Source organism: Engystomops pustulosus, chromosome 6, assembly GCF_040894005.1.
Source record: "Engystomops pustulosus chromosome 6, aEngPut4.maternal, whole genome shotgun sequence".
Classification (NCBI taxonomy): domain Eukaryota; kingdom Metazoa; phylum Chordata; class Amphibia; order Anura; family Leptodactylidae; genus Engystomops; species Engystomops pustulosus.
Window position 1 is genome coordinate 180285778 of NC_092416.1, and position 19791 is coordinate 180305568.

At 39.3% G+C, this 19791-nt stretch overlaps 1 protein-coding gene across 6 annotated transcripts in view; it reads right to left on the bottom strand.

Annotated features, from left to right (window-relative positions):
* The window catches only part of ARHGAP44 (Rho GTPase activating protein 44), a 106111-nt gene that overhangs the window by 34333 nt on the left and 51987 nt on the right, over positions 1-19791 (bottom strand). The window lies entirely within an intron of this gene.

Consider the following 19791-nt stretch of genomic DNA (forward strand, 5'->3'; position numbering starts at 1 on the left):
AAAACTGTAAAACGTCACATTATACAAGAATTATACATAAAACAGAAAATATGACCCCCTCCATCATTACTGTGATGTGTCAGTAACTACTGCCAGCAGACAGAGGGTAACGTGGTGCCCCGCTCACCCCCCACAGATGGGGGTATTAGTACTCACACTCATCTCCAGCCCATTCTCATCAGGTCTCCTGAAACACTCTGTGCTGCTGACTGCCCTGCAACTCTCAAGTCTGTGTCCTCCCAAAAGATTAGCACAGTCCTCTGCTGAAATACTCTGTGCAGCTGGAAAGCCTCCCAGCATTTTGTTACTCTTGGTCCTCACCCTCCTCTGCTGAAATACTCTGTGCTGCTCAGGGCCTTGATCCTAACAGCATGTAACTCTTCTATTATGACCATCCACAAGATTAAAATCCAACAACATCAGCTCACTCCTCTCCCACACATCACAGTCTTCTTCTTAAGTCCTCTGTGCTGCTGTGCACCATCCTCCCCCCTGTATATTGTACTCTCTAATATCATTGTATGTCTTCTATGGTGACAGGGAAGAAATTCAGTGATTACATAATAAGCTGCGCAGGGTCAGAACGGACTGGTAGCCCCCCACCCCGCAGGCCTCCCCCGCCTCTCGCCTCATTAGGAAATCTCGACACGGTTGGTAATTAGAACAAATTTAAAAAATCTCAGTGCTGCAAAGCAAGAACTGGCAGGACCCCTCCAGCACACTGAGCCGTGGGGACCCCGGGGTCCATCCGTATCACACTCCAACAGTCATCTTATAAATGTCTAATGGATGAGCGCTGCCCCCCGGACACATAGGACCCCCCCTCCGACACACAGACAAATGCAGCCAAAATCTCTGTACCCCTGACATCCCGGAGATAGGAATCCTGCACAGTGCAGACCGTCCTCCCCGGGGAAGAGTGAGGGTTATATCTGCAATACTGTGCTGATGAGTTGTGTATCTAATTCTGTCCTGTGTGATACTGTGCTGCTGAGTTGTGTATCTAATCCTATCCTGTGTGATACTGGCTGCTGAGCTGAGTATCTAATCCTATCCTGTGTGATACTGACTGCTGAGCAGTGTATCTAATCCTATCCTGTGTGATACTGTCTGCTGATCTGTGCATCTAATCCTATCCTGTGTGATACTGTCTGCTGAGCTGTGTATCTAATCCTATCCTGTGTGATACTGTCTGCTGAGCTGTGTATCTAATCCTATCATGTGTGATACAGACTGCTGAGCTGTGTATCTAATCCTATCATGTGTGATACTGTCTGCTGAGCTGTATCTAATCCTATCCTGTGTGATACTGTCTGCTGAGCTGTGTATCTAATCCTATCATGTGTGATACTGTCTGCTGAGCTGTGTATCTAATCCTATCCTGTGTGATACTGTCTGCTGAGCTGTGTATCTAATCCTATCCTGTGTGATACTGACTGCCGAGCTGTGTATCTAATCCTATCCTGTGTGATACTGACTGCTGAGCTGTGTATCTAATCCTATCCTGTGTGATACTGACTGCTGAGCTGTGTATCTAATCCTATCCTGTGTGATACTGTCTGCTGAGCTTTGTATCTAATCCTATCCTGTGTGATACTGTCTGCTGAGCTTTGTATCTAATCCTATCCTGTGTGATACTGTCTGCTGAGCTTTGTATCTAATCCTATCCTGTGTGATACTGTCTGCTGAGCTGTGTATCTAATCCTATCCTGTGTGATACTGTCTGCTGAGCCGTGTATCTAATCCTATCCTGGGTGATACTGACTGCTGAGCCGTGTATCTAATCCTATCCTGTGTGATACTGACTGCTGAGCTGTGTATCTAATCTTATCCTGTGTGATACTGTCTGCTGAGCTGTGTATCTAATCTTATCCTGTGTGATACAGTCTGCTGAGCTGTGTATCTAATCCTATCCTGTGTGATACTGTCTGCTGAGCTGTGTATCTAATCCTATCCTGTGTGATACTGTCTGCTGAGCTGTGTATCTAATCCTATCCTGTGTGATACTGTCTGCTGAGCTGTGTATCTAATCCTATCCTGTGTGATACTGTCTGCTGAGCTGTGTATCTAATCCTTTCCTGTGTGATACTGACTGCTGAGCTGTGTATCTAATCCTATCCTGTGTGATACTGTCTGCTGAGCTGTGTATCTAATCCTTTCCTGTGTGATACAGTCTGCTGAGCTGTGTATCTAATCCTATCCTGTGTGATACTGACTGCTGAGCTGTGTATCTAATCATATCATGTGTGATACTGTCTGCTGAGCTTTGTATCTAATCCTATCCTGTGTGATACTGTCTGCTGAGCTGTGTATCTAATCCTATCCTGTGTGATACTGTCTGCTGAGCTGTGTATCTAATCCTATCCTGTGTGATACTGTCTGCTGAGCCGTGTATCTAATCCTATCCTATGTGATACAGTCTGCTGAGCTGTGTATCTAATCCTATCCTGTGTGATACTGTCTGCTGAGCTGTGTATCTAATCCTTTCCTGTGTGATACTGACTGCTGAGCTGTGTATCTAATCCTATCCTGTGTGATACTGTCTGCTGAGCTGTGTATCTAATCCTTTCCTGTGTGATACAGTCTGCTGAGCTGTGTATCTAATCCTATCCTGTGTGATACTGTCTGCTGAGCTGTGTATCTAATCCTATCCTGTGTGATACTGTCTGCTGAGCTGTGTATCTAATCCTATCCTGTGTGATACTGTCTGCTGAGCTGTGTATCTAATCCTATCATGTGTGATACTGACTGCTGAGCTGTGTATCTAATCCTATCCTGTGTGATACTGACTGCTGAGCTGTGTATCTAATCCTATCCTGTGTGATGCTGACTGCTGAGCTGTGTATCTAATCCTATCCTGTGTGATACTGACTGCTGAGCCGTATATCTAATCCTTTCCTGTGTGATACTGACTGCTAAGCTCTGTATCTAATCCTACCATGAGCGGTACAGTCCGCAGAGTTAGGGTGCAGTCACATGTTGCGTGTAACGCATTGCAACAGCTGAAGAGATTCAATTAAATTGCATTTACAAAACGCATCCGGTAACATTGCATTAGAACAGTTTTCTTGATAAGTGACAGCAGAGAGATCAGCCACATACACATGGACAGTCCATATCACCTGAAACTGGACCGGAAAGAATATGTATAGTAAATAATTATTACAACCGCGGCAGCTTCACAGTATGAAGGTGGGAATACAGAATGTACCAGAGAGATGAGAAATCACTGACCTCTAATCAAACCATCAAAGCAAAAGCTCCATCATCACAGGGAGTTACATGTCCGAGAAGGTCATTTATAACACTTCCCGCCATTGTTACCAAATGCCAGTCATTTCTGTGCCCGACTTGTGTGAGATTAACCGGCCATTATGTGACTGCTCCGCGACAGAGAGAGATTACCCAGCAACCACCACAGAAAATATATTCACATATATTAAGAGTATAAGAAGACCAGTCATAATAATATATAACACAGTACACTGTAATAGGCTAATGCAAATGTACAAGAATATAACTATAATACTGCCCCCTATGTACAGGAATATAACTACTATAATACTGCCCCCTATGTACAGGAATATAACTACTATAATACTGTCCCCTATGTACAGGAATATACTACTATAATACTGCCCCCTATGTACAAGAATATATAACTACTATAATACTGCCCCCTATGTACAAGAATATAACTACTATAATACTGCCTTCTATGTACAAGAATATAACTACTATAATACTGCCTTCTATGTACAAGAATATAACTACTATAATACTGCCCCCTATGTACAAGAATATAATTACTATAATACTGTCCCCTATGTACAGGAATATAACTACTATAATACTGCCCCCTATGTACAAGAATATAATTACTATAATACTGTCCCCTATGTACAGGAATATAACTACTATAATACTGCCCCCTAGGTACAGGAATATAACTACTATAATACTGCCCCTATGTACAGGAATATAACTACTATAATACTGCCCCCTATGTACAAGAATATAACTACTATAATACTGCCCCCTATGTACAGGAATATAACTACTATAATACTGCCCTCTATGTACAAGAATATAACTACTATAATACTGCCCCCTATGTACAGGGATATAACTACTATAATACTGCCCCCTATGTACAGGAATATAACTACTATAACTACTATAATACTGCCCCCTATGTACAGGAATATAACTACTATAATACTGCCCCCTATGTACAAGAATATAACTACTATAATACTGCCCCCTATGTACAAGAATATAACTACCATAATACTGCCCCCTATGTACAGGAATATAACTACTATAATACTGCCCCCTATGTACAGGAATATAACTACTATAACTACTATAATACTGCCCCCTATGTACAGGAATATAACTACTATAATACTGCCCCCTATGTACAAGAATATAACTACTATAATACTGCCCCCTATGTACAAGAATATAACTACTATAATACTGCCCCCTATGTACAGGAATATAACTACTATAATACTGCCCCCTATGTACAAGAATATAACTACTATAATACTGCCCCCTATGTACAAGAATATAACTACTATAATACTGCCCCCTATGTACAGGAATATAACTACTATAATACTGCCCCCTATGTACAGGAATATAACTACTATAATACTGCCCCCTATGTACAAGAATATAACTACTATAATACTGCCCCCTATGTACAAGAATATAACTACTATAATACTGCCCCCTATGTACAAGAATATAACTACTATAATACTGCCCCCTATGTACAGGAATATAACTACTATAATACTGCCCCCCTATGTACAAGAATATAACTTCTATAATACTGCCCCCTATGTACAGGAATATAACTACTATAATACTGCCCCCTATGTACAAGAATATAACTACTATAATACTGCCCCCTATGTACAAGAATATAACTACTATAATACTGCCCCCTATGTACAGGAATATAACTACTATAATACTGCCCCCTATGTACAAGAATATAACTACTATAATACTGCCCCCTATGTACAAGAATATAACTACTATAATACTGCCCCCTATGTACAAGAATATAACTACTATAATACTGCCCCCTATGTACAGGAATATAACTACTATAATACTGCCCCCTATGTACAAGAATATAACTACTATAATACTGCCCCCTATGTACAGGAATATAACTACTATAATACTGCCCCTTATGTACAGGAATATAACTACTATAATACTGCCCCCTATGTACAAGAATATAACTACTATAATACTGCCCCCTATGTACAAGAATATAACTACTATAATACTGCCTCCTATGTACAGGAATATAACTACTATAATACTGCCCCCTATGTACAAGAATATAACTACTATAATACTGCCCCTATGTACAAGAATATAACTACTATAATACTGCCCCCTATGTACAAGAATATAACTACTATAATACTGCCCCCTATGTACAAGAATATAACTACTATAATACTGCCCCCTATGTACAAGAATATAACTGCTATAATACTGCCCCCTATGTACAAGAATATAACTACTATAATACTGCCCCTATGTACAGGAATATAACTACTATAATACTGCTCCTATGTACAGGAATATAACTACTATAATACTGCCCCTATGTACAAGAATATAATTACTATAATACTGCCCCCTATGTACAGGAATATAACTACTATAATACTGCCCCCTATGTACAGGAATATAACTACTATAATACTGCCCCTATGTACAGGAATATAACTACTATAATACTGCCCCCTATGTACAAGAATATAACTACTATAATACTGCCCTCTATGTACAAGAATATAACTACTATAATACTGCCCCCTATGTACAAGAATATAACTACTATAATACTGCCCCCTATGTACAAGAGTATTACTACTATAATACTGCCCCCTATGTACAGGAATATAACTACTATAATACTGCCCCTATGTACAAGAATATACCTACTATAATACTGCCCCCTATGTACAAGAATATAACTACTATAATACTGCCCCCTATGTACAGGAATATAACTACTATAATACTGGCCCCTATGTACAGGAATATAACTACTATAATACTGCCCCCTATGTACAGGAATATAACTACTATAATACTGCCCCCTATGTACAGGAATATAACTACTATAATACTGCCCCCTATTTACAAGAATATAACTACTATAATACTGCCTCCTATGTACAAGAATATAACTACTATAATACTGCTCCCTATGTACAAGAATATAACTACTATAATACTGCTCCCTATATACAGGAATATAACTACTATAATACTGCCCCCTATGTACAAGAATATAACTACTATTATACTGCCCCTATGTACAAGGATATAACTACTTTAATACTGCCCCCTATGTACAGAAATATAACTACTATAATACTGCCCCAATGTATACGAATATAAAACTACTATAATACTGCTCCCTATGTACAAGAATATAACTACTATAATACTGCCCCTATGTATACGAATATAAAACTACTATTAGTAGGAGGATGGCAGTCACAAATCCTGTGCTTACTGTGCTGCATACAAAAGTAGCTGAGACTAAGCTACACAAAATTCATAGACAAATATAGGAAACACCGGCACTAGGAAGCATGGTGATTTTAATAATACCTCATAGAACAATAAACCTTCCAAAATATAAACTAGTAATGGATCTAATTCATATCAGTCTATATACAAAGTAACAATATTGGACATTGTTAATATTGTCAAAAATGTATAAAAACAAGCACTTTCTTTAATATGAATCTTAGTAGAGTCCATTTGCCTCGGATACAATGTATAAGGCTGGTAATCTATAGATTCTTGGGCTTTATGCTATAATCGTATGATAGTTGCACACGCTGGGGCACATTTACTAAGTCCTGGGCACCAGGTTTTCCAAACTGGTCCAAACTGCTTGTACATGTACTTAAGAAGTGTCCGCGCCCCATATTTGTCGCAGTGACCCATTTGTGGCGCGGCTGCACTATTCATCAAGCAACACAAATTAGGGAGCGCTCCGGTGCTCAGTCGTACAGTGCATCAAATTTAGCATGCAGATTCTGACAGTATTGTGTCGCACGCCCCATGTTAAAGGTGCACCAAAAAAAAAGTGGTGCTCTCTGTCGGTGCAGTGCAGGGGGGCGCCAGATTCATGAAGAACGTGCATCAGAAATCCTGAATCTGGCGCCCCCTGCACACTACACAGGTAACTGCACATAGTACACACTGCACTGTTGTTAGTAAATGTATCCCATTGTGTAGTCAGGCCATCACATACATCAGCATAACCACATGAATTCTATCTAAGATACCTTTAATGATTCTGGGATTTAAGAACAAAAAGCAACAGAGAGTACAGAGATTTGTGAGGCTTATTTTCACCAACACAAATTGTACTTCTAGTGATCGTATTTAATATTTCAGACTGGGAAGCTGCAAAAAAATTCCAAAAAAACATTAAAATACCAGCATTGTTTTGGCGCAGATGCGATAATACATGTGCTGCATTGTCTGATTCTTCCTGCCACATACTCCTATAGTGGAGTATATAAGTATGTGGCTCTTTTTTGCACAAGATCTGTTATAATGTGCCACTGGCACATTGTAACAAATCGTCAGAAATGACAAGTCCTTATAAAGACCCCAGGTTGTCATGGCAATGGATCGTCGCTCCTTGATTACGTTACAGGGAGCGACAATCACAGCCAAGATGCCAATCATAGGTGTTAGCAGTGGGTGTTTGCTGCAATATGCAGCAAACACCCAGTTTGTATGAAGAAGGCTCAGCCCGTGAACCCTCTACATACACCCCTTGCGGCACCCAGTTTGTCATGTCAACAGGGAAACAGGGTACTATAATGCTGCCCCTTAATGCTGGCTGGTTCGGGATACATTTGCGGCAGTGCTCGGTGCACACAGATACGGAGATATTCCTGTCCTCCTGCAGCTTTTCTCCACTATCACAGCCAATGATTCCTCTGAACTTGTCCTGTCTCATCGCATCAGCTCATATGGCCGTGAAGACAAGGACAGAACAGCGTACGGCAGCCAAGCTCCTTACTGTGCACTCCGGTGCCTGTAGGAGAATAGAGGATTCTGGGAAAAGCTGTGTAGCGCTACCGCCCTGTGTGAGGCTAAGTGTATGGGACAGGACGTCATTGTGCGGAGCTATGTGTGATCATCTTATAAAATGTACGAGAGGAAGAGGAGATCTACAGGGTTATGTATCCTCAAATGTAGAGAGGACGTACTGCCCTACAAAGAGGATACACAATATCAGATAAGCGGAGCATCTCTTACTGCAATACTGAGAAAGCTACTTTATGCAAATATCTATTACTAATTAACAGTTTACCATACACCAGCAAAAATGTATTTGTACATTATAATGTGTAATGTATAATGTACATTGTACATAGGGGGCAGTATTACAGTAGTTATATTCCTGTACATAGGGGGCAGTATTATAGTAGTTATATTCCTGTACATAGGGGCAGTATTATAGTAGTTATATTCCTGTACATAGGGGCAGTATTATAGTAGTTATATTCTTGTACATAGGGGGCAGTATTATAGTAGTTATATTCTTGTACCTAGGGGGCAGTATTATAGTAGTTATATTCTTGTAAATAGGGGGCAGTATTATAGTAGTTATATTCCTGTACATAGGGGGCAGTATTATAGTAGTTATATTCCTGTACATAGGGGCAGTATTATAGTAGTTATATTCCTGTACATAGGGGCAGTATTATAGTAGTTATATTCTTGTACATAGGGGGCAGTATTATAGTAGTTATATTCTTGTACCTAGGGGGCAGTATTATAGTAGTTATATTCTTGTAAATAGGGGGCAGTATTATAGTAGTTATATGCCTGTACATAGGGGGCAGTATTATAGTAGTTATATTCCTGTACATAGGGAGCAGTATTATAGTAGTTATATTCTTGTACATAGGAGCAGTATTATAGTAGTTATATTCTTGTACATAGGGGGCAGTATTATAGTAGTTATATTCTTGTACATAGGGGGCAGTATTATAGTAGTTATATTCCTGTACATAGGGGGCAGTATTATAGTAGTTATATTCTTGTACATAGGGGGCAGTATTATAGTAGTTATATTCTTGTACATAGGGGGCAGTATTATAGTAGTTATATTCCTGTACATAGGGGGCAATATTATAGTAGTTATATTCTTGTACATAGGGGGCAGTATTATAGTAGTTATATTCCTGTACATAGGGGGCAGTATTATAGTAGTTATATTCCTGTACATAGGGGGCAGTATTATAGTAGTTATATTCTTATACACAGGGGGCAGTATTATAGTAGTTATATTCTTGTACATAGGGGGCAGTATTATAGTAGTTATTTTCTTGTACATAGGGGGCAGTATTATAGTAGTTATATTCCTAGAAATAGGGGGCAGTATTATAGTAGTTATATTCTTGTACACAGGGGGCAGTATTATAGTAGTTTAAATTCTTGTACATAGGGGGCAGTATTATAGTAGTTATATTCTTGTACATAGGGGGCAGTATTATAGTAGTTATTTTCTTGTACATAGGGGGCAGTATTATAGTAGTTATATTCCTATAAATAGGGGGCAGTATTATAGTAGTTATATTCTTGTACACAGGGGGCAGTATTATAGTAGTTTAAATTCTTATACAAAGGGGGCAGTATTATAGTAGTTATATTCCTGTACATAGGGGGCAATATTATAGTAGTTATATTCCTGTACATAGGGGGAAGTATTATAGTAGTTATATTCTTGTACATAGGGGGCAGTATTATAGTAGTTATATTCCTGTATATAGGGGGTAGTATTATAGTAGTTATATTCCTGTACATAGGGGGCAGTATTATAGTAGTTATATTCTTGTACATAGGGGGCAGTATTATAGTAGTTCTATTCTTGTACATATGGGGCAGTATTATAGTAGTTATATTCTTGTACATAGGGGCAGTATTATAGTAGTTATATTCTTGTACATAGGGGGCAGTATTATAGTAGTTATATTCTTGTACATAGGGGAAAGTATTACAGTAGTTATATTCTTGTGCATAGGGGGCAGTATTATAGTAGTTATATTCCTGTGCATAGTGGGCAGTATTATAGTAGTTATATTCCTGTACATAGGGGGCTGTATTATAGTAGTTATATTCCTGTACATAGGGGGCAGTATTATAGTAGTTATATTCTTGTACATAGGGGGCAGTATAATAGTAGTTATATTCCTGTACATAGGGGGCAGTATTATAGTAGTTATATTCTTGTACACAGGGGGCAGTATTATAGTAGTTTAAATTCTTGTACATAGGGGGCAGTATTATAGTAGTTATATTCTTGTACATAGGGGGCAGTATTATAGTAGTTATTTTCTTGTACATAGGGGGCAGTATTATAGTAGTTATATTCCTATAAATAGGGGGCAGTATTATAGTAGTTATATTCTTGTACACAGGGGGCAGTATTATAGTAGTTTAAATTCTTGTACATAGGGGGCAGTATTATAGTAGTTATATTCTTGTACATAGGGGGCAGTATTATAGTAGTTATATTCCTGTACATAGGGGGCAGTATTATAGTAGTTCTATTCTTGTACATATGGGGCAGTATTATAGTAGTTATATTCTTGTACATAGGGGCAGTATTATAGTAGTTATATTCTTGTACATAGGGGGCAGTATTATAGTAGTTATATTCCTGTACATAGGGCGCAGTATTATAGTAGTTATATTCTTGTACATAGGGGGCAGTATTATAGTAGTTATATTCCTTTTACATAGGGGCAGTATTATAGTAGTTATATTCTTGTACATAGGGGGCAGTATTATAATAGTTATATTCTTGTACATAGGGGGCAGTATTATAGTAGTTATATTCCTGTACATAGGGGGCAATATTATAGTAGTTATATTCCTGTACATAGGGGGAAGTATTATAGTAGTTATATTCTTGTACATAGGGGGCAGTATTATAGTAGTTATATTCCTGTATATAGGGGGCAGTATTATAGTAGTTATATTCTTGTACATAGGGGGCAGTATTATAGTAGTTATATTCCTGTACATAGGGGGCAGTATTATAGTAGTTATATTCCTGTACATAGGGGGCAGTATTATAGTAGTTATATTCTTGTACATAGGGGGCAGTATTATAGTAGTTATATTCTTGTACATAGGGGGCAGTATTATAGTAGTTATATTCTTGTACATAGGGGGCAGTATTATAGTAGTTATATTCCTGTATATAGGGGGCAGTATTATAGTAGTTATATTCTTGTACATAGGGGGCAGTATTATAGTAGTTATATTCCTGTACATAGGGGGCAGTATTATAGTAGTTATATTCTTGTACATAGGGGGCAGTATTATAGTAGTTATATTCTTGTACATAGGGGGCAGTATTATAGTAGTTATATTCTTGTACATAGGGGGCAGTATTATAGTAGTTATATTCTTGTACATAGGGGGCAGTATTATAGTAGTTATATTCCTATAAATAGGGGGCAGTATTATAGTAGTTATATTCTTGTACACAGGGGGCAGTATTATAGTAGTTATATTCTTGTACATAGGGGGCATTATTATAGTAGTTATATTCTTGTACACAGGGGGCAGTATTATAGTAGTTTAAATTCTTGTACATAGGGGGCAGTATTATAGTAGTTATATTCTTGTACATATGGGGCAGTATTATAGTAGTTATATTCTTGTACATAGGGGCAGTATTATAGTAGTTATATTCTTGTACATAGGGGGCAGTATTATAGTAGTTATATTCCTGTACATAGGGGGCAGTATTATAGTAGTTATATTCTTGTACATAGGGGACAGTATTACAGTAGTTATATTCTTGTACATAGGGGGCAGTATTATAGTAGTTATATTCCTGTGCATAGTGGGCAGTATTATAGTAGTTATATTCCTGTACATAGGGGGCTGTATTATAGTAGTTATATTCCTGTACATAGGGGGCAGTATTATAGTAGTTATATTCTTGTACATAGGGGGCAGTATTATAGTAGTTATATTCCTGTACATAGGGGGCAGTATTATAGTAGTTATATTCCTGTACATAGGGGGCAGTATTATAGTAGTTATATTCTTGTACATAGGGGGCAGTATTATAGTAGTTATATTCTTGTACATAGGGGGCAGTATTATAGTAGTTATATTCTTGTACATAGGGGGCAGTATAATAGTAGTTATATTCTTGTACATAGGGGGCAGTATTATAGTAGTTATATTCCTATAAATAGGGGGGCAGTATTATAGTAGTTATATTCTTGTACACAGGGGGCAGTATTATAGTAGTTTAAATTCGTGTACATAGGGGGCAGTATTATAGTAGTTATATTCTTGTACATAGGGGGCAGTATTATAGTAGTTATATTCCTGTACATAGGGGGCAGTATTATAGTAGTTATACTCTTGTACATATGGGGCAGTATTATAGTAGTTATATTCTTGTACATAGGGGCAGTATTATAGTAGTTATATTCTTGTACATAGGGGGCAGTATTATAGTAGTTATATTCCTGTACATAGGGGGCAGTATTATAGTAGTTATATTCTTGTACATAGGGGACAGTATTACAGTAGTTATATTCTTGTACATAGGGGGCAGTATAATAGTAGTTATATTCCTGTACATAGTGGGCAGTATTATAGTAGTTATATTCTTGTACATAGGGGGCAGTATTATAGTAGTTATATTCTTGTACATAGGGGGCAGTATTATAGTAGTTATATTCTTATACATAGGGGCAGTATTATAGTAGTTATATTCTTGTACATAGGGGGCAGTATTATAGTAGTTATATTCCTGTACATAGGGGGCAGTATTATAGTAGTTATATTCTTGTACATAGGGGACAGTATTACAGTAGTTATATTCTTGTACATAGGGGGCAGTATTATAGTAGTTATATTCCTGTGCATAGTGGGCAGTATTATAGTAGTTATATTCCTGTACATAGGGGGCTGTATTATAGTAGTTATATTCCTGTACATAGGGGGCAGTATTATAGTAGTTATATTCTTGTACATAGGGGGCAGTATTATAGTAGTTATATTCCTGTACATAGGGGGCAGTATTATAGTAGTTATATTCCTGTACATAGGGGGCAGTATTATAGTAGTTATATTCTTGTACATAGGGGGCAGTATTATAGTAGTTATATTCTTGTACATAGGGGGCAGTATTATAGTAGTTATATTCTTGTACATAGGGGACAGTATAATAGTAGTTATATTCTTGTACATAGGGGGCAGTATTATAGTAGTTATATTCCTATAAATAGGGGGGCAGTATTATAGTAGTTATATTCTTGTACACAGGGGGCAGTATTATAGTAGTTTAAATTCGTGTACATAGGGGGCAGTATTATAGTAGTTATATTCTTGTACATAGGGGGCAGTATTATAGTAGTTATATTCCTGTACATAGGGGGCAGTATTATAGTAGTTATACTCTTGTACATATGGGGCAGTATTATAGTAGTTATATTCTTGTACATAGGGGCAGTATTATAGTAGTTATATTCTTGTACATAGGGGGCAGTATTATAGTAGTTATATTCCTGTACATAGGGGGCAGTATTATAGTAGTTATATTCTTGTACATAGGGGACAGTATTACAGTAGTTATCTTCTTGTACATAGGGGGCAGTATAATAGTAGTTATATTCCTGTACATAGTGGGCAGTATTATAGTAGTTATATTCTTGTACATAGGGGGCAGTATTATAGTAGTTATATTCTTGTACATAGGGGGCAGTATTATAGTAGTTATATTCTTATACATAGGGGCAGTATTATAGTAGTTATATTCTTGTACATAGGGGGCAGTATTATAGTAGTTATATTCCTGCAGTATTATAGCAGTTATATTCTTGTACATAGGGGGCAGTATTATAGTAGTTATATTCTTGTACATAGGGGGCAGTATTATAGTAGTTATATTCTTGTACATAGGGGGCAGTGTTAAAGTAGTTATATTCTTGTACATAGGGGGCAGTATTATAGTAGTTATATTCCTGTACATAGGGGCAGTATTATAGTAGTTATATTCTTGTACATAGGGGGCAGTATTATAGTATATTCTTGTACATAGTGGGCAGTATTATAGTAGTTATATTCTCGTACATAGGGGGGCAGTATTATAGTAGTTATATTCTTGTACATAGGGGGCAGTATTATAGTAGTTATATTCCTGTACATAGGGGGCAGTATTATAGTAGTTATATTCCTGTACATAGGGGACAGTATTATAGTAGTTATATTCTTGTACATAGGGGGCAGTATTATAGTAGTTATATTCTTGTACATAGGGGGCAGTATTATAGTAGTTATATTCTTGTACATAGGGGGCAGTATTATAGTAGATATATTCCTGTACATAAGGGGCAGTATTATAGTAGTTATATTCCTGTACATAGGGGCAGCATTATAGTAGTTATATTCTTGTACATAGGGGGCAGTATTATAGTAGTTATATTCTTGTACATAGGGAGCAGTATTATGGTAGTGATATTCTTGTATAAAGATGGCAGTGTTATAGCAGTTGTTTCACAGCAGACCTCAGAGGGACCCCACACTATTTTAAGTGGTAAGGTTTTGTTTACTTATTTACCCCCATTATAACACAAATCAGTCGGCGTTGTCATAATAATCTGGAGCTGATGATTGGACTCATTACTAAATAATCAGGAGCAGAATATGACGGATCGTGTGAAGATCTGTTCCCAGTGACACAGTGGAAGGAGCCAACTCCAGAAAATGAACTTCAGTTCAATTAATTATTGGCCGCCTCGCAGCCGAGCGCCTTTATGGCAGATCCTTCCTAATTTATTGGCCAGAGAAATGGAGCATTTGCTATTGGGAAGGCTTTTATTTCCGCACGCCTTTTCGGGATAACTGGAGGCTGCTGGAAATTGTGAGCGAGGAAGATTAGACAGCAAACAAAGGCAACAAGAAACAAGCGAAAGAGCAAACACAACAGAAAGAGACTCAATAAACTGGAGCAGGAGACAAACAACGCAAATCACTGCACTGATTACTCAGTAATTGGATATTGTGTAACAAGGGTTAATGTTTATGTAAATAAACTGCAACAATGAATCAAATTCTGCAACATTCTGTGAATCAGTTTATTATGAATGGAAGACATTGGGGCTCATATATCAAATTTTTGGTTTACCTTTCTCTTTACTTTTTGAGACTTTTCATGGAGCTTGTGCTCATTTGCAACTTTGTTTCAAAGTTTGCCATTGTCTAGTTTTCTTCAGTGTCCCCTGAGTCAGCTTGGAACTGATTGCGACTTCTGTTTTAAAAAGTTGAAAATTCACTAAAGACCAAACGCCACATCTATCAATAAGAAAACCCACTAAGATTAATCTGACCATCAGCAAAGCCAAAAAGAGTCCCAAAAAACAGATGGACAAAGCCGGGCTTATGATACGTGTCCCCCATAACAGTGTCACATACACATCCCCCCATAACAGTGTCACATACACATCCCCCCATAACAGTGTCATCTACACATCCCGCATAACAGTGTCATCTACACATCCCCCCATAACAGTGTCATCTACACATCCCCCCATAACAGTGTCATCTACACATCCCCCCATAACAGTGTCACCTACACATCCCCCCATAACAGTGTCACATACACATCACCCCATAACAGTGTCATCTACACATCCCCCCATAACAGTGTCACCTACACATCTCCCCATAACAGTGTCACCTACACATCTCCCCATAACAGTGTCACCTACACATCCCCCCATAACAGTGTCACCTACACATCTCCCATAACAGTGTCACCTACACATCCCCCATAACAGTGTCACCTACACATCCCCCATAACAGTGTCACCTACACATCCCCCATAACAGTGTCATCTACACATCCCCCATAACAGTGTCACCTACACATCCCCCATATAACAGTGTCACCTACACATCCCCCATAACAGTGTCACCTACACATCTCCCCATTACAGTGTCACATACACATCCCCCATAACAGTGTCATCTACACATCCCACATAACAGTGTCATCTACACATCCCCCCATAACAGTGTCATCTACACATCCCCCCATAACAGTGTCATCTACACATCCCCCATAACAGTGTCACCTACACATCCCCCCATAACAGTGTCATCTACACATCCCCATAACAGTGTCATCTACACATCCCCCCATAACAGTGTCACCTACACATCCCCCCATAACAGTGTCACCTACACATCCCCCCATAACAGTGTCAACTACACATCTCCCCATAACAGTGTCACCTACACATCCCCCATAACAGTGTCATCTACACATCCCCCCATAACAGTGTCACCTACACATCTCCCCATAACAGTGTCACCTACACATCCCCCCATAACAGTGTCACCTACACATCCCCCCATAACAGTGTCACCTACACATCCCCCCTTAACAGTGTCACCTACACATCCCCCCATAACAGTGTCACCTACACATCCCCCCATAACAGTGTCATCTACACATCCCCCATAACAGTGTCATCTACACATCCCCCATAACAGTGTCACCTACACATCCCCCATAACAGTGTCACCTACACATCACCCATAACAGTGTCATCTACACATCCCCCCATAACAGTGTCATCTACACATCCCCCCATAACAGTGTCACCTACACATCCCCATAACAGTGTCATCTACACATCCCCCCATAACAGTGTCACCTACACATCCCCCCATAACAGTGTCACCTACACATCCCCCATAACAGTGTCATCTACACATCTCCCCATAACAGTGTCACCTCCACATCCCCCATAACAGTGTCATCTACACATCCCCCCATAACAGTGTCACCTACACATCTCCCCATAACAGTGTCACCTACACATCCCCCCATAACAGTGTCACCTACACATCCCCCCATAACAGTGTCACCTACACATCTCCCCATAACAGTGTCACCTACACATCCCCCCATAACAGTGTCACCTACACATCCCCCCATAACAGTGTCACCCACACATCCCCCCATAACAGTGTCACCTACACATCCCCCCATAACAGTGTCACCTACACATCCCCCATAACAGTGTCATCTACACATCCCCCATAAGTGTCACTATTGCATTATTCCCGATGCAACACAAAGTTCTGCACTGAAGGGGGTGTGTCCACCCTGCACATAGTACACACTACACATAGTACACACACCCTGCACATAGTACACACACACTACACATAGTACACACACCCTGTACATAGTACACACACCCTGCACATAGTACACACACCCTGCACATAGTACACACACCCTGCACATAGTACACACACCCTGCACATAGTACACACACCCTGCACATAGTACACACTACACATAGTACACACACCCTGCACATAGTACACACTACACATAGTAAACACACCCTGCACATAGTACACACACCCTGTACATAGTACACACACCCTGCACATAGTACACACACCCTGCACATAGTACACACACCCTGCACATAGTACACACACCCTGCACATAGTACACACTACACATAGTACACACACCCTGCACATAGTACACACTACACATAGTACACACACCCTGCACATAGTACACACACACTACACATAGTACACACACCCTGCACATAGTACACACTACACATAGTACACACACCCTGCACATAGTACACACACCCTGCACATAGTACACACACCCTGCACATAGTACACACTGCACATAGTACACACTACACATAGTACACACACCCTGCACATAGTACACACACCCTGCACATAGTACACACACCCTGCACATAGTACACACTGCACATAGTACACACTACACATAGTACACACACCCTGCACATAGTACACACTACACATAGTACACACACCCTGCACATAGTACACACACCCTGCACATAGTACACACTACACATAGTACACACACCCTGCACATAGTACACACTACACATAGTACACACACCCTGCACATAGTACACACTACACATAGCACACACACCCTGCACATAGTACACACACCCTGCACATAGCACACACACCCTGCACATAGTACACACACCCTGCACATAGCACACACACCCTGCACAGAGTACACACACCCTGCACATAGTACACACACCCTGCACATAGCACACACACCCTGCACTATTATTAGTAAATGTGCCCCAATGTACTGGAATTATTTTAAAGATAAGAACCTTGAGTGTCATCTTTTAGAACACATCAGACTTGTCCTTTTGTGAACTACAGACAGTTGAGTAACTGGATATTAATCTGCAGGTCACATTTCCAACTATGTATCTCAACATTAATGAGATAGAAACAGGGTGTCATGGATTCTCATGTTTTATATGTGAAGAGAGGGCACTTCCCCTGCAGCCTCTTAACCTCACTAATCTGTTGCAAATATGACTCTTCTCTGCTTAGGTAAAGATGAGATTTCACATAAAGGAGGGAATTCTAGAAATGACGTTTCATACTCTACCTTAGGGGGGGTTTAGTGGAGTAAAATCGGGTGACAGGGTTCCTTTAAAAAAATCAGAGGGTGGGCACCCAGATCTGAGCGATGCAGTGAAAAATGCAATTTACTTTAATCAAATTAAGCCAAGATTTCCCCTTCCTCCTCATACAAAAGGGAAGGAAGTGATTCATTGTCTGCTATTAGATGTAATGTACCGGCCATGCAGAAAATACACAGCTGTGTGCATGGAGCTCACTGTAATCTATGTGTTATGTGTGATCACTGATACCATCTACACATGTAACTATGTAACATCTCCAGCCACATATAGCTATGTCATCACTTCTTATACTAAAATATACCAGAGATCCCCAGGTTATACCGGCTGTACATATATCATTATATACAGGAGATCCCCAGGTTATACCGGCTGTACATATATCATTACATACAGGAGATCCCCAGGTTATACCGGCTGTACATATATCATTATATACAGGAGATCCCCAGGTTATACCGGCTGTACATATATCATTATATACAGGAGATCCCCAGGTTATACCGGCTGTACATATATCATTATATACAGGAGATCCCCAGGTTATACCGGCTGTACATATATCATTATATACAGGAGATCCCCAGGTTATACCGGCTGTACATATATCATTATATACAGGAGATCCCCAGGTTATACCAGCTGTACATATATCATTATATACAGGAGATCCCCAGGTTATACCGGCTGTACATATATCATTATATACAGGAGATCCCCAGGTTATACCGGCTGTACATATATCATTATATACAGGAGATCCCCAGGTTATACCGGCTGTACATATATCATTATATACAGGAGATCCCCAGGTTATACCGGCTGTACATATATCATTATATACAGGAGATCCCCAGGTTATACCGGCTGTACATATATCATTATATACAGGAGATCCCCAGGTTATACCAGCTGTACATATATCATTATATACAGGAGATCCCCAGGTTATACCGGCTGTACATATATCATTATATACAGGAGATCCCCAGGTTATACCGGCTCTACATATATCATTATATACAGGAGATCCCCAGGTTATACCGACTGTACATATATCATTATATACAGGAGATCCCCAGGTTATAGCGGCTGTACATATATCATTATATACAGGAGATCCCCAGGTTATACCAGCTGTACATATATCATTATATACAGGAGATCCTCAGGTTATACCGGCTGTACATATATC